Genomic DNA, 17,597 nt, shown 5'->3' on the forward strand with positions numbered 1-17,597 from the left:
TCTGAATTAATTATTGTTGTTACTGCCATAATTATGAAAGAGATAATCTCAAATACTAACATCAAAGCAAATTCAAAAGGGCATTCTGATTGTTCAGAATAAAATTATCGTCGTTCTCTTTCCCTAAATTATCCTCGCTTTTGTAGTTATCTATATTCATTGTATATAATGATACTTTTTATACTTTTTTATAAATATCATCACAGGAATATGAATACTGGCTTATATGGAAACATATATAATTCGGTTAAAAAACTTGAACAAGAAATATATTTATGTTCTAGAAACACTGATAAAAAGAAAGAATAGATTAAAACTTAGTTTATAAAAATCAAGACAGTGCATTAATGTAATTCAGAACCAACTAAAGAAAGGTCTAGAGTGAATAGTTTCAATATAGGTTAAGAGTTGAAAAAGAAACAGAATTGAATAATAGAAAATAGAAATGACAAGGAATAGGCTGGTACTAGCAGTAAACGCTGGTAAGAAAACTATTACTGAGTTACTTCATGAAACCACTTCCCAGTAGGATAATTTGTCCAATGAAAATAGCGTCACAAGGGATAGGCGTTATCCTCTGTTGAGGCAAGAATAGCTTACAGGCTAATGCCTGTAAAAGGCCTTCACAATTCAAAGGGTAGTATTGTTCATTCTATAAAACAAAGACAACAATTAATTATATTCTCTTTAGTGAACATAATTAACTAGCATTGCCCCTAGTGAAGCGGAAAGGAAAATGCTAATTTAATTAACACAGACTGTAGTAACAAAGGCGCCTCTCTGTCATTATTTAATTTCCAACGCCATCAAACTACATCCATTTCCACGTTGTGTATATACATACATACATACAGGGTATAACACGAGTTGATGCAAATATTTCTGGAAATGAAAGAGTAATTTTGTGCAGAAAATGTCCTATAAAGATAAGCATTTTAAGGCTTTGATATATATATATATATATATATATATATATATATATATATATATATATATATATATATAAATATATATATATATATATATATATATATATATATATATATATATATATACATATATATATATACATATATATATATATATATATATATATATATATATATATATATATAAATATATATATATATATATATATTTTATATATATATATATATATATATATATATATATATATATATATATATATATATATATATATATATATATATATATATATATATATATATGTTTATATGTGTATGTGTGTGTGTGTGTGTGTGTGTGTGTGTGTGTGTGTATAACAAAGCCTAAGATAATACAAACACACGCCTCTTCTTTAACACAACTAATACATGGATGGTAGACAATGGAATCAATGTTGTCGTTCTTTGATGAGTAAAAAAAAACAAAAGATCTTTGCCCTATTTCCTTTGATGGCATTTTTAATTATACAAGAAAATTTAATTTACGGCAATTTACCATGAACACAAATCAGATTATAACTTTATTCTTTCTAGGATTTATTGAGGTTTAGATTAAATACGCATATTTATTTCTTTATAAATGCGATTAATAGAACTAGATATAAAATGATTTTTTGTATGATTATAGCAATATTAATTGTTTTTGTACATAGTAATTTGAAGGATTATAAGTAAATGCAATATAGCAACTTTTGCTAATTATAAAGTTCAAATTACTTATATGCTGAGTCAGTTTTCTAGGATTTAATTTGGATATGTTATTCTTTAAATATAAATCCAAAAGCATTACTAACTTTTTCTGTCTATGTTTTCTCTGTCTATATATATAATATATATATATATATATATATATATATATATATATATATATATATATATATATATATATATATATAATATATATATATATATATATATATATATATATATATATATATATATATATATATATATATATATATATATATATATATATATATATATATATATATATATATATATATATGTATACATATATATATATATATATATATATATATATATATATATATATATATATATATAATAATAATATATATATATATATATATATATATATATATATATATATATATATATATATATATATATATATATATATATATATATATATATATATATATATATATATCTTTAACCACATAATAAAGAGAGCCCATAAAAACACAAAAAGGGTAAAAGTTATAGCGTTATATTTCGAAGACAAGTGTCTTCCTCAAGCAATGGATTAAGAGGAGAGAACAGTGCTCCTTATACAATTGAAGAATGTTCCATCAGTCGGCAGCTACGTTACTCCTGTTGACAGCTTATTCTTAACCTTCTTAACCCCTGGTTGAAGGAAGATTTTACTAATCGGATCTAAATGCCAAGCTACTTTTAAAGGTTCATCGTATTTCTTTGTTTAATCAGTGCTGATTCTACCATCAGGCTTTTGGCAATTGCTGCTATAAATTATACGTGACATATTCCAATTTATTCTATGATTATGATTTTTTATGTGGTTAAAGACAGCTGAGCTATGTTGGCCATACCTTATTGATCGTTTGTGCTATGTTGGCCTTTGGGAGAGTCATTCACCAGTTAATCCGATATAGGATTGGTCACAGTAAAGGCAAGGAATTTCTTCTACTCCTGTGCCTTGGGTAGTGGCTTTTGTGGAGGTTGATTAGGGATTTGGCTAGGGTATTTGGGTATTTAAAGACGAAAGGATTAGAATTTCCATGTGTCCGTGCCAGTGTCTTAATCCTGTCCAGGTGTGGGATTTTCATTTTATTGCTGGTCGTCCTTCTGGTCGTGTTTTGTGGAGGTCGGTAGAGAATTATGTTTGCTTTATAGATAGCGTTCTTAATCATATGATATGGGTACTTTAAGGATGAAGTACCAAGATTATTTCAAATTCGTTTCCAGGAATTCCTTGGAGCAAATCCGTAAGGCTCTTAGGAACAAATTGCTGGCTACTCCAATCTTAATCAATATGTTGTGATAAATAAAAAAGAAAAGTGAATATATGAAAGTAAAAATGTTGGTTTTCTGCATAGGGTAAATTTATGTTCTGTCGTGTCTCTAATTATGAAAACATCAAGAAAAGGAATTTTGTTGTTTGTTTCCCGTTCAACATTGAATTTGTTGCTGGGCATTAATTCATTTAATTTTGAAAGAAAATCGTTAAGATTGTCTCCCATCTATCATCCCAAAATGTTAGGATATCATCCACATATCTCATCTACAACATACTTTTAGGTTTTATGGCATTTATTATTGTAGTTTAAAATTATTCCAAATATAGATTAGGTAATACTGGGCCAAAAGGGCTGCCCATGCTACACGGGAATTTTCGTTGTAGAATGACTCCTCGAATGAAAAGACGTTGTTTGATACACACACTTAAACTAATGTTAATATTTTATGCAGGGCAAATGATCTGAGTAGGGGGCTAATTTTTCCCTCAAAAACTGTAGAACGTCTTCTACTGGTACCTTTGTGAATAGGGAGTCTACATCTAAACTTAAGAGTTTTATGTGTTACTTTGAATTTGTGACAGAAATCTTCAGAATTTATGATAATGGGGAGAAAATGTGCCTAGAAGAAATTTTCAGAAATTTTAAATGACTGGAATATGTATATATATATATATATATATATATATATATATATATATATATATATATATATATATATATATATATATATTGTTACATATATCCATATCATATATTATTAATTTATATTTTTAGGCCTAAACCAAGATTACACGTAATGCCACTAGCCAAAAGTTAATCAAAGACAGTCACATACACAGTTACAGGGTATTAACTATATATATATTTGTATGAATTTATTTATATAACGGTTCTTCCAATATATCGATATAATATATAAAATATATATTTATATATTTATATTATATATATATATATACTGATATAATATATATATATATAATAATGAGGCTTAATATAGATATGTAAACATATATCTATAAGTATATATATAGGAAGAAAACAAAGAAAGAGTTAAATATAGAAAAGAGGTTAAAAGAATGGACATTATAACATATACAATTTACTAATATATATTTGCTCCATATATACTAATAAAAACATAGATAGGGCCACTTACATCTGTTCTGAGACATTAATACAATTACTAATTTCAAAACAGAAGTCATGCTCTTACAAGCTTTCAGGACTAACAGTCCTCAAAATCTTTAGGACCTCTCTCTCTCTCTCTCTGAATATGGAAATCTCTATAGGGAAAAAATGGCTAAATGCTATATATATATATCAACGGATATAGTTTGAACTATATATATATATATATATAAAGCAATTTATATATATGATGTGTGTGTGATATATATATATATATGCTTATAATCACTATTACTTATAATATATATATGCTTTTATATATATATGAAACACACAGGAAAGAGATGAAACATGGTTGTAGATCCTTTCCAGTGTTGACTCTGTTGCTAACTAAACCATCTTCAAAGGACTGACACAAAGTGGTAGAAATTCATAATGTATAAACTACCAGGACAGCACATGCGAACATATGAACATATAAACGGCTAGAGAACAAGTATCTGCACCTGATAGGTGTTTGTAAACGGGGTTCTACCCTCATGTACTTCCCTAAAAATCTTATCTTGCTGAAGCGGAATACTGGTTCTTCTCTCTCTCTCTCTCTCATCATGTTTCTGATTTCGCTTCTGTTCCTCTTCTATCTCCTCATTTCATTATCAACTATCATCAATGTATTTCTTTTATGTTAACCCAAACACCTCCTAGAGCATGTAACCATTAAATTATAGTCATCCAGACCGACCTGGAATTCGTGAGTTAATTAACACGAGTATCAATGCCTTCGGTGAGTCATTCATTTCTGTCCTGCCCTCTCTTTCAAGGGAGGTAACACCATTTTAAATTTTAGCTTCATCTTTTTGTACTACATCTTTTGCACTTCTAGGTATTCGTATAGTTTTACATGTATATATTTTGATTTCCGGTAAAGCTTTTTTATACCAAATCCCGCCGTTTGGTTTTTCTTCCATTTTTACTTTCTTCTCTCTCTCTCTTCATTTTCCTTTCAGATCAAAGACGCACTTTTCAGGTCAGCTGCACCGATGACTGGCATACTAAAACAGAGGCGAACGCATAATTACTATACAAATAAAAAAAAAAGGAGGAACAATTTCTCCGGCTGACATGACAGGGGAGTTTTGGGCCTGGGGCTGAGGTCGAGGTTGATGCGCCTCCCAGGACCAACAAACGAATATCCAGTGCGCCCCCGGCCCCACACCCCTCTGGCACTACTAAACAGCGCTGTTCACGAATGGGACAGTAGACAGTCACGCAGGGGGCGATACAAGGTCCAGGTGAATTAGAGGTCATAATTCTCAAATACCTTGGCCCCCTAGTAAAGACACCATGGGCTGTGGTAGGGATATCGTCTTCTAAGCCCTTCCTCTGAAGCAGTAAGGATGAGTAGAGATACTGGATAGAGGAACAATGTGAATTCTCAGCAGGAAATTGGAGGAGGAAGACTATGTGTAGTAAAATTGAAAGAAAGTATTTCTTTGAATGGTACCATTAAAAGCGGATAGATAATAAGAATGGAAATGAAAGTGGAAAGAGTAGACGGCATAAATAAAAACTAATGTTGATATAAAAATAACTGAAGTAAGAGAAAAAAGGGCAGGAGTCATATAATATGATGAACCATATATCCTACGATGTAACATTAAAGAACTTTATGTCAGGAAGGGAAGGGAAGAATAGAAGTAGGAGACATTGGAGAGAAAGAGGAATTTTAATAGAAAACAAAACAAGTCACTCAGGATTGTTGACGGGCTGATCGCATGAGCAAGAGCCAAGAGCCATACGTACTAAATGCCATGTAAATCTGGCAATAAACAACGCCTACGAAGTATACAAGAGTCGCCCGTAAATAGAAAGAGTGGGAAAGGATGAAAACAGTTGAATGAGAGGATTAACTGTTCCTCTGTACTAGGGTGAAGGTGACAGGGGAGACTATAATAGGAATTTTCTAGAGGTAACATTGTACAGCAAACCGAGGGAGAAATTCAGTATGATTTTATCTGATAAAGCATCACGTATGTTAGAAAGGAGTCAGCTAAGTAGTCGGTACATGGATCAAGTCTTTGTTATGAAATATTTGTCAAAAGTTTTTGAGAAAATAAATATGAATTCAACGCATCGACGCAAGTGATGCAATGCAGAATATAATTTTGTTAGGTGACTGAAAGCTTTTGTGAAAAAGCTATCAGGATGCTTTCAGTTGGACGTGAAAGCAAAGGGAAAAGAAATGCTTCATCTCAGCTAGAGATTTAAAAAGCAAATCGTCGCCATTTTATCGTCCGTGGTTCCATACTCATTCTTTGGCTGTTGAAAATCAAGTCGAATTAAATCATCGCATTGTCTTTCTCTGATTTTTCATTTATCCCTGTTATACCTCGTAGCCTACTCGTTTAGCTTTATTATATTAATGGAACTTTGCAGAACCTTCGTCTAGAGTTTAAACTAACTTCTATCTTCATTGCATTTTCCTAAAGACAGTTACATTCTCTTTCGCAGTCTAATTACAGAAACAGACTAAGACTTCGCCCAGCATGACAGACATGGAATTCGTGCTTTAGATAACACGGGCTGCAGTACCTCCAGGTGACTCGGTGTCATTCGCCTCTCGCGCCACCATGTGAATTGGAGCAACATCCTCAGCTTCACATAATTCTCGGTCCTGGCACCATTTGACATTCATATGCTTTTAAATGCATAGATATAGAATATGTAAAAAAAAGTGCATATTGTGTTGGTCTGCCTATCTGCCCATAAATTAAGTTTTTTCTCTTTAGTATAATTAATGTTTGCATTTTCTCTTTTCTTTTTCTCTCTGTGCTATTTTTTATCTTTCATACTTTACTATGCAATATATTTTTCTTGTTTCCAGAATCCGGCATTCTCTTTGTGCGAACTTCTGTAAGAAAGGTGCCTAATAGTGAATAGTGAAAAAAATGAAAGAACTGGTAGTATAAAAAGAACTGATACTTGATCAATGAAGAAAAGTGAAAATGATGGTGATAAGAGAAAGGAAGATAAAACTGCTGGTAAAAGAAACTTAAATGAAGGAGAGACACGACAGGCTACATGGAATTATGATTACTGATTCAGGTTAACCAATAAGCAAAGCGAAAGAATATCCATTCTTCATTAGTCGTCACTGTCTATAAGAGGACCTGATTTTATTACTACGAAGAGCTGAAATAAAAAGCTTGACTTTGACGGTGGAGAGCGAAAAAAGGAGGCTAATCAGCCTTGAGGAGACTTTTCTGCACCTTTCTCTTTTCTTTAAGTGTATTGTATTTTTTCAGTAGGCATCTTTGTCTGTCACGTAAAGATCACATATTCTTGAAAATTGTTTTAATTTGATATATTGTGGACTTATGATTTGTTTCCCAGAGCAAGAATACACCGAAATAGTTGTATTAAACCTTGGCTTATTTACTTTTTTCTAACAAAATTATGTGATATATAGCAATGATGTGCATCGTTAATATATATATGTGTACCTTTTTGTGCACAAGCTAACATTAAACAACAGACATTCTCATATACATACACTTTTTTGGAGCACCCAGCTATAACACACTGGCAACCTACCTCCCATTACTCCCAACCCCCCCAAAAAAAAAAAATGTCCATCAAAAGCTCTTTCCTCAAAGCACTTTCATGATATTAATTAAATTGCACCATGTCATGGTCACCCGACGGTCCAATTTACTTCCACATTAAACCCTTGAAGTCAAAAGAAAAACTGGCAAATATGACGGCATAATTAACCATTTTTTTATTTTTTATTTTTTGCACAACTAAAGAAGCTAAGGGTGGTGGAGAATTCCAGGAGAAGTGGATTTCCAAAGCTTATTTATTCCTGAAATGGAACCTTTTCAGTGTAATGAAATTGTAATAAGAGAAGCCAAACAGGATGGAATGCTGATTCGATATCACTATAGTATATATATATAAATATATATGGAATTTATATATATTTTTATATATTTATATATAATACTATATATATATAAATGAAATTTCACTAAACCTGTACAGACAGACTAAATTAGGACCAAACCAGAACTTAGAAACATATCTAATTAGTGATAAAGAGAGTAGATGTAAATAATTTAGGTTGTATTAAACAGTGATTCAAGTATATATATATAGGATTTGTTATATATATATATATAAATCATCACTTCAATATAGTTTTATATAAAATGTTCGGGATTGCAGAAATATACCAGTATATACTTGTTCTCCGATGGGAATATGATTCTGACCATCAGTAAAATCGTGGATCCAAAATCTTTTCCCAAAGAATACAGTATAATTATAAACCAGTTACCAGGACAAAAAATGGTTAATCGATCCAACTGAATAAATAAGATAATTTTGTTAAATTAATCCTAAGGATCAAAAAGAAATCATGAACATAAAATTTTTAAATCAGATGGTTTAATTGTTTTGAAGTTGTTCAACAAACGAGATAAAATATATCGTGAATAAATGAGACTGGAGATTTACCCTCTTCATTCATGTAGATGTGACCCTGGGCAGTTGTTTATGCATCATGTGATGTGTTGTCTTATGTTTATGCACCTTTTCAGAAGATCTGAATGAAAGTCTTTCCAATACTCGTGCATCTAAATAATACTTTGTTAGGATCAATAGAATTATTCATTTTTTTTATATAAGAAACAATGCCCTGTGATTCTTGCATATATTAATTCTTTGTCTATGGATTTTATATGTTTACAGCTAACGAAAGTACATATTAGATTATAAATGAAATATATATATATATACATATATATATATATATATATATATATATATAGTATATATATATATATATATATATATATATATATATATATATATATATATATATGTATATATATTATCTATATACACACCACACATATATATATATATATATATATATATATATATATATATATATATATATATATATATATATATATATATATATATATATATATATATATATATATATATATATATATATATATATATATATATATATATATATATATATATATATATATATATATATATATATATATATATATATATATATATATATATATATATATATATATATATACATATATATATATATATATATATATATATATATATATATATATATATATATATATATATATATATATATATATATATATATATATAGATAGGTAGATAGAGAGAGAGAGAGAGAGAGAGACAGACACAGAGAGAGAGAAATTGAGGATATAGTCTCTCTCAAAAGTTGGGAGATCATTAAAGGAACGAAGGCTGTCCTAAGCATTAATGTTGCTCACCTATGTGAGCGACGCTGCAATGGAGCTCTGAAAAGTTTTGATCGTCTTCATTATCCTGATGAGGTTAGACCGCAGTCTCCTCTTCATCTGAACAATATGGCCAGGTTCTCCGTTTGATCCACGTAATACCTCGAGATCTGGTTCCTCTCCACAACCACACACACACACACAAACACACACACACACTCACACACACGTCTATACCCACACGCTCGCACGTACACAAACTGAAACGACACTTTTATTTGTTTGTTTTTGCCTATACGTTTACATCTTTCCCTTTAAGAAGTGTGTCTCGAGATATTCTGCCCTTCCCCAACCGTCTAGTATTCTGGTGTAACATTGCTGGTACTTGCAGAATGTGTACCGTAGCCGCGAGTACTATAGTCGATTGAATGCCGGGCATGTAATCTAAATACTAAGGGCAATAGAAACATCTTTTTTGTTGTTTATAACCTAGTAACGATCGCCAATGCTTGTGATTCCAACCAAGGCTTTCTTGACTTTTATGCGAATGTCGTAGGCTCACAGTATACAGAATTCAGTGAATCACAAAAATAAAAAAAATAATGGGAAAGAATTGCCACGTTCAGGTTAAAAAAAAAAGGCCGAGGATAATCTGATAGTATGTTCTCAAATCAGTGGATTTTCAGTAGTTAAATAATTTATAATTTCCATATCAAAAGTTCTAGTAACAATGTTAATTAAAATCCTGCAGGAACATCCAGCCTGTCTCTCGATAAGAATTCTTATTGCCCCTTCCTGCTAATTTTCATGTTGTTCGATCAACTTTCTTTCACTGGGATCCTCGCTGAAGTTATTTTTATAACTGTTTTTCTCAAATTCTCTCTGGTACATGAAAATAGACAGCTCTGCTAAATCCAGCCAATATCATTTGGTCTTTTCGGAGAGAGAGAGAGAGAGAGAGAGAGAGAGAGAGAGAGAGAGAGAGAGAGAAGAGCTTTTACATTCTGTGCAGTCATCTTAAAATGAAGCTTCCTTTGTTGATATGATTACAAATTGACATCTCCCTCAAATAATCCCAAATAGGAATTTTGAATCGCTAGTCGCAGTTGTGAAAAGAAAATTGCTTAGGTCAAATATTCCCCTTGTTTCAGTATTTGTTTACTTTTGGTGGCAAACGTCAGTCATTTTCAGTCCAGAAGTTAGGAATTTCTGGTAAACATTGTAAGTATTTTCATCCGCAAGTTAGGTAAGAAAATCATTACAATGAAGCCTATTTCATGAGTGCTGCTAAAATGTTTTATCTGCAATAAAATCTAACAAAAGGCTTTACCGTATTTGCATGTTGCTTTTAAAAGGCATATAGAATAGAATAAGTTGTTGGATTTGTAAGCAAATTTTAGTCGAAATCTTCCAAAGAACATAACAAAATGGACGAACACTCAGAACACAAGAACTCGTTGCAAGAGAGTGAATGCATCATATTGGCTACAGATTACGTCATTAGTGTCTTTCATTCTTTCTTTCTTTCTTTATGCCTTCATCTGAAAACCGAAGAAGGCTGAAAAGGGAGATCAGCCTGCAGAGCAGAGAGAGAGAGAGAGAGACAAGTACAGGAAAAGGTGAAAAATAAATAAATATGAGGGAAGAGAAAATAAAACCCATACAACTGAAATTCATGAGACGTCAGAAGAGAGCAGCAGCAAATTCGCTCCTTGCTTAAATTTTGGGAAATCAGAGGATACCACAACTGGCCTAGGTAAACTAGACCACATTTTAGTTGTGGCCAAGATAAAACTCCTAGCAAACTGATCAGCATTAGACCTGGTGCTAGAAAACGTCACGCAACTTGCTACGTCAGCCTGCCTAATGTTACGAGCAAAAACAGCTAGGTCAAGTAGACAAGAGTGCAGAGGATGTTTATCGTTGAGTATATTGTATATAACAAGCATAATGAACTCATTTTACGTCTGTGACGCAAGTCAGTATTAAGAGTTGGCTAATTAACTTGCCAGGTGACATGAGTCTGTCCTAGAGTTTGAGACGGGAGTCAGCACCAGAAGAACAAGCCGAACAATTCTCTAAACAAGGAAAAGAAAAACAAAGATAAAATACATAGATATAATCCCGAAATAAGAACACTTCCCATCATTTATATGCAAATTGTCATCACATCCTTTTCATTTAATTGAAGAACAATTAATCCCATCACGATTTTCTAGGAATCTTTCCTTTATAAATATATGATCTTTCAGCAAATTTCATACATCTTTTGTTTTCAGTTTCGTGGCTCCTAGAATTTAGCGAGAGAGAGAGAGAGAGAGAGAGAGAGAGAGAGAGAGAGAGAGAGAGAGAGGGGAGTTTGCTCTTCACATCTCACGACAGCCAGTTTCTTATTTCCCAGAAGACGCAAATGACAACAAAGCAACGTTCATCCGGATCGCTCTCTTGCATCAAAATCTCATTAGACTCTCAAGGTTTCACCAGCAGGAATTAATAACCTTTTAAAATCTCCTTCCTCGAATATTTTTCCTTATCAGTCTTCGCTTTATTTTTCGAGAAATAATTTTAGCGTTCTAATTACAACGCCATGTGTTTGTAACTTTTCTTTTGACCCCAGGAAAACTATTGTCGAGGGGCTTAGGGTCAGGGTGGAGTGGGTCACCGAGAGAACCAGCCTCCATGTTGTGATTTAATTAAAATCATGAATTCTCTTTGACGGAGGATGTCTTGATGCCGGTTTTCCTCTATTTCAAAGAAGGACGGGAGAAGGGGTTGCAAAATAGAGGAGTTTACACTGCAGACGTGGTATTAATGAATGTTGCAAACAAAATTTCAGTGTTTTCTGCAAAACTGTTTCCACTTAAACTTTGGTAATTTATTCAGCCATTTAGAGCTTGTTAATTGCACAGGATATGTGTATATGCACCTCGATGCACTAATGGTGATACGAATGTCATGAACGTCCTGTTATGTAATAATAGCGGACGATTTTATTTTCCAGGACGCCTTGTGCTCTCCCAGATACTACTTACCACCAGCTCCTGCAAAACCATTCGGTACTTGAAATAAATATCAAAATCATTTGGTGCTTAAAATAAATTTTAAATCACTCCTTACCTGAAATAAGTTTTAAAATCCTTTGGAACCTGAAATAAATTATAAAATCATTCGATATTTGAAATAAATCTTAGAACCATTCGGTATATGAAATAAATTTTAAGATCATATCGTACTTGTAGTCAGTTTCAGTTCATGTTGATTTCTTATCAGCTGAAAAAAATATTATATTCCTTGTTTTATTACATTTTTTTCATTCATAATATTCGTGATCGCGTAAGATTACTGAAAGTTAGATTTTATTTATTTATTTATTTATTTATTTATTTATTATTTATTACTTTTTGTAGTGTTATGTTTCCGGAACCATTATTAACAAGACTTAGTGATCATGTGCCCTGCTCTCTGTGAATAAATATCTTTGACACTGGCACATACTGTTGTTTTTCGATGCCATTAGAAAAGTATTTCCCAGCAGCAAAAGTCATGAACACTTTCCCAGAGACAGTGGTCTTTGTAACTGCCACTTAGCTGTGAATAAGAGGCTCGAGTCACTCTAAGACGGATACAATAAAAGATGGAGGTTTCCCACATCTTCCATTCGTAAGATACACTAGGTCCAATTATTTTAATTCTGACTATCTGGCATCAACGTAGGTTATGCGCTTCACCAAAACACATTCTTATGGTCTACATATAAATATTTATGAAACGAAATATCAGGATATTCATACACTAACAGTCTTATATGTGTGTGTGTGTGTTAGAGAGAAAGAAAGTATTATATATATGCCTAGAAATGACCGTAGAAACTACTGTTGAGACTTTTATAAAGAGCGAGACGCGTGGTCTTATGGTTATGAGCCAGAACATTCGAGAGAGGAAGCGAGCGGTACTGATCAACCATCAGGACAAAACAAAAATTCAACGACTATTCCCAGGCAGGTAGTGACAAACGTTATCAGCATTCCAGAGTCCAAAGGCGAAGGTGAAAGATTATGATAAACTCATAATAAACACTTTTCAAATTGCCTCTCGTGAACTCGACGGTAAGAGAAAGAAAATGGTGAAGTAAGAATTGGTGATGGACTGATGGTTAAATGGTGAGTGGAGAGAGTGATGACAAAGTTGGTGAAGTAGCGTAATCGACACGTCTGGCGAGCAATGACGTCACCGCCCAAATACTATAAAGGGAGAAGAAATGAGGAGGATGCCGGGAGAGTATAATGGAGCGGATCTAGAGTTTGGACGTGTTAATTAAGGGTGTGAAAAGTAACCCCTCTCTCTGTATTGACAGGACTTAAATATTTTCTCAACTCTCTCAAGTTCTTAGTTTTTTTAAGTCCAAGTTCGGACTTGGTTTATTTAGTCTCGAATCCAGCTGACTCAAGTTGAAGCAGCTAACAGGATAATAAAGAGGAAACCACGATACTGTTCTAAATCACCATTAAGAAATATACTGTCATCTAAAATGAAAAAGCGTGTTCCCTAGAAGAATGAACCCACATTGCTCTCGGCTCAAATTACCTTAGCTCTACACCTACAACGGAGGGCAGAAAAGTTGGCGCCAGCTTTAGTAGGATTCAAGAAATAAGAATTACTGAATGAACATTATGACAAGAGAAGATAAACCAACGAGCCAGTGCAGAGTCTTCCACCATAATAGAGAGAAACGTTTCGTTATAAGAGACAGAACACTCTTACCGCTCTACAGAGAAAGAGAGGAAAAGAGGTGCAACCAACACACCAACGTTAAAAGAAGAGAGACATTAATTGTCAGTGAATAGTATAGACGGCAAAATAAAATCGGAAGAAAGAAGAAAACTAGTAGAAAGAAGAAACCAGATGAACAGGTGAGGAAGAAGAAACAAAAACCAAAGAGATGTCTCCGACAAAGCAAACAAGAAGGAAGGTTACACACCTGACGGCACTCCATTTCAAAACGGAACAGAATAAGAAAAGGAAATCCGTTTATACACACTCACACACATTGCACATAAAATTCTTGAAATTAAAAATTTAAAACTAATTTGATATGGTACTTCATTTGGTTATCATTTGAAACACAATTAGTCCACTTAAATTAAATAGACATACAATTAATCTTGGTAAGCTTTTTTTTCTTTATTAATTATTACTAACAATTTTACTAAACAGTATTCATTTATTTCTTGTGGTATATACTATCTTGGGCTAATAATTTTTCTCCTCGTTTAATTTGTATTTTTCTCATGGGATGGGAATTATCTAATTGCACTTTTTTTTCTTTTTGTATGTTGACTTTCTTTTTCCTGGGACATCTCTTCCATAGGTCACGTTCCCGACCGATCCCCGTTGCGTCTTGCAGTGCCTTTTTAGGACTAAATCCGGGATGGTTACCCTTCATTAAATATATAGTCAAGAGAAAGATATCTCTATATATATGCCAAGCACGTATATTAAATATGGCAACCCCTACAAATCCTCCAACTACATCAGATAAAGGGACTACTATAGTTACTCATAAAATCACCCAGGCGAATTATCACATAATTAAATTTCGGGAAGGATGGAAGAAAACGATGCTTGCAATTTGGAAAGCTAGATTGAGCAAATAGATATGTGTACATTTAAATTCTTTAACGGGTAGTGATGCTGAGAAATTAAATAAAGACAAAAGCTTCCTTGATCTCTCGACGTGGGATGTAGGATGCTATGTTTGTTCTGATGCCTAACAAAGACTTAAGAATTATGAGGAATATTCCACTGTTGGCGAGACCGATCGAGTGATAGGCCACACAAAGATAGTTCAAGGTTGGAGAATGTATAGGAGGAATTACCTCAGAGTTGGTCCGCAGTTATAAAACATTTTAAACGAGTGGGGCCATTTGGTTTCAACCACTCCGTGCAGATCAACAATGGCAGGTCAACGGATAATAACGGCTGATAATTGTAAAAAACTGTTAAGGCTACCTTAGCTATTGGGAAGTTTGCTGCCAAAGGCAACTAAAAAGATGATCCGTGTTGGAAATTAGATGATGGTGCTATTGAAATTGAAAATGAGGTAAAGAAAATCTTAGGCAGAAATCCCGAGGGAAATGATCTATAGAAACCCTTAGTCACCACAGGGCAAGATAGAAAAGGGCTTATCAATTTGATAGGTTTGTGACTACAAACCAGAATAGGAACCAGGTAACTCATCTCCATAATATATATATATATATATATATATATAATATATATATATATATATATATATATATATATATATATATATATATATATATATATATATCTAGACCGAGCTCTGCCTAAGATTTATATAAGATGTAATATAAATCTTCAACAGTCACGTGTTATATTTGCCAGAAGAAGGGCCATTATATATATATATAAGTGGTTGCCGTGGAGCATCTTCACTGCAGTCACTGTTATAAAGCCAGAAGACAGGGCCAAAGTGTTTGAGATTGTAGAAGGACAGGACAAAGTGCTTCGAGAGTGTAAAGGCCTAGACACAGATCTCAGCCACACGGTAGAGGGAGCGATTGTAGTCTGTCTCCATAATTTAGGAGAAACAGGAACAACAGTGTTAACCATGCTGCAAACTTAAAGTACCAAGACCAAACAGTACCAAATGAATCAACGGTAAATTTTCACACATCTGGGATAATGCACATTCCTACATAGTAGAGGAAAAGACCCGAACGTCAGAATGAAGTCAAGTCAGGAATGTTAGTAAAATTAATATCGGGGATGAATCTGATGATAGTCCCGTATTCCTCACATACATTGGTTTAATTAATAACTTACATTTCCCTCTCAAATATATGTTATGTTTGTTAATAATGCTATCGAGCTAAGGGATTGTGAATTACGTTCATAAGGCCTAAATTAAATGGAAGGGTTGCAGAAGTCAGTCTTGAAATGTTCCACATACACAGCTTTTCATGCATGACTTTTTTGTGTTTTAACGCATGTTCGAACAAGTCTTATAAAAAATTAGAAGACACTTGTAATTATCAATATTTTCTAAAGACCGATTTCTACTGAAACGCGGAGTTGAAAAATAAAGCGGTAAGCGAAATTTTACAAGAACAGCAGTTTGCTGGTTTGGGGCCTTTCACAACCCACTAAGCACTTGATAGCACTGATGCAATAATTTGGAAGTCTTTTTGAAGTTATATCCATAATTCTGTGACTTTTTTGGTATGTGCGCTAACTAAATGCCCATATTCATAACAATTCTTTTTGATATTTATTAGCAAATTGGAATAAGTAGGTATAGATCAAACATCTATACGAAGGCCTATGTTGCACCGGCATTTTGAATACAGACAAATTAAATTTAAAAGGTTAGCTTAGCATTACATACAGTATGCCACATATTTACATAAAATTCAATAATAAGCAAACTTTCATTAAATGACGTGGATGGAAGAAGACAGTTTTCAGTTTGGGAAATATTCTAAGTCTAGGATACCGCACTTGCCTTATCTACGGAAAAATACACACATACACACACACACACACACACACACACACACACACACACACACACACACACATATATATATATATATATATATATATATATATATATATATATATATATATATATATATATATATATATATATATATATATATATATATATATATATATATATATATATATATATATATATATATATATATATATATATATATATATATATATATATATATATATATATATATATATATATATATATATATATATATATATATATATATATATATATATATATATATATATATATATATATATATATATATATATATATATACATACACGTGTGTGATTCCTGCAATTGAGGAAAGCAGGTTCCCGGTTTATGACAGAAACAGTTCTACCCATGTGAGAGCACCAGATGTTTTATCTTTATCTCTCAGAGAGTAAAAAAAAAGAGGATAGTGGGAAAATAAGATAAACAACAGGCGAGGAATGGAAATATGTAAAAAAAGAAATTCAAAATATCACGGTGGCCTGAAAAGGGTGAAGTTGACCGACAATTGCTGTCTCGCTTGAAGTACCTACCCGAAAGGATTCAAACGCAATTTTCATAAATTTTACATTTTGAGTAAAAGCTAATCTTTAGAAAATATTGATAATTACAAATT

Source organism: Macrobrachium rosenbergii, chromosome 46 (genome assembly GCF_040412425.1).
Source record: "Macrobrachium rosenbergii isolate ZJJX-2024 chromosome 46, ASM4041242v1, whole genome shotgun sequence".
Taxonomy (NCBI): domain Eukaryota; kingdom Metazoa; phylum Arthropoda; class Malacostraca; order Decapoda; family Palaemonidae; genus Macrobrachium; species Macrobrachium rosenbergii.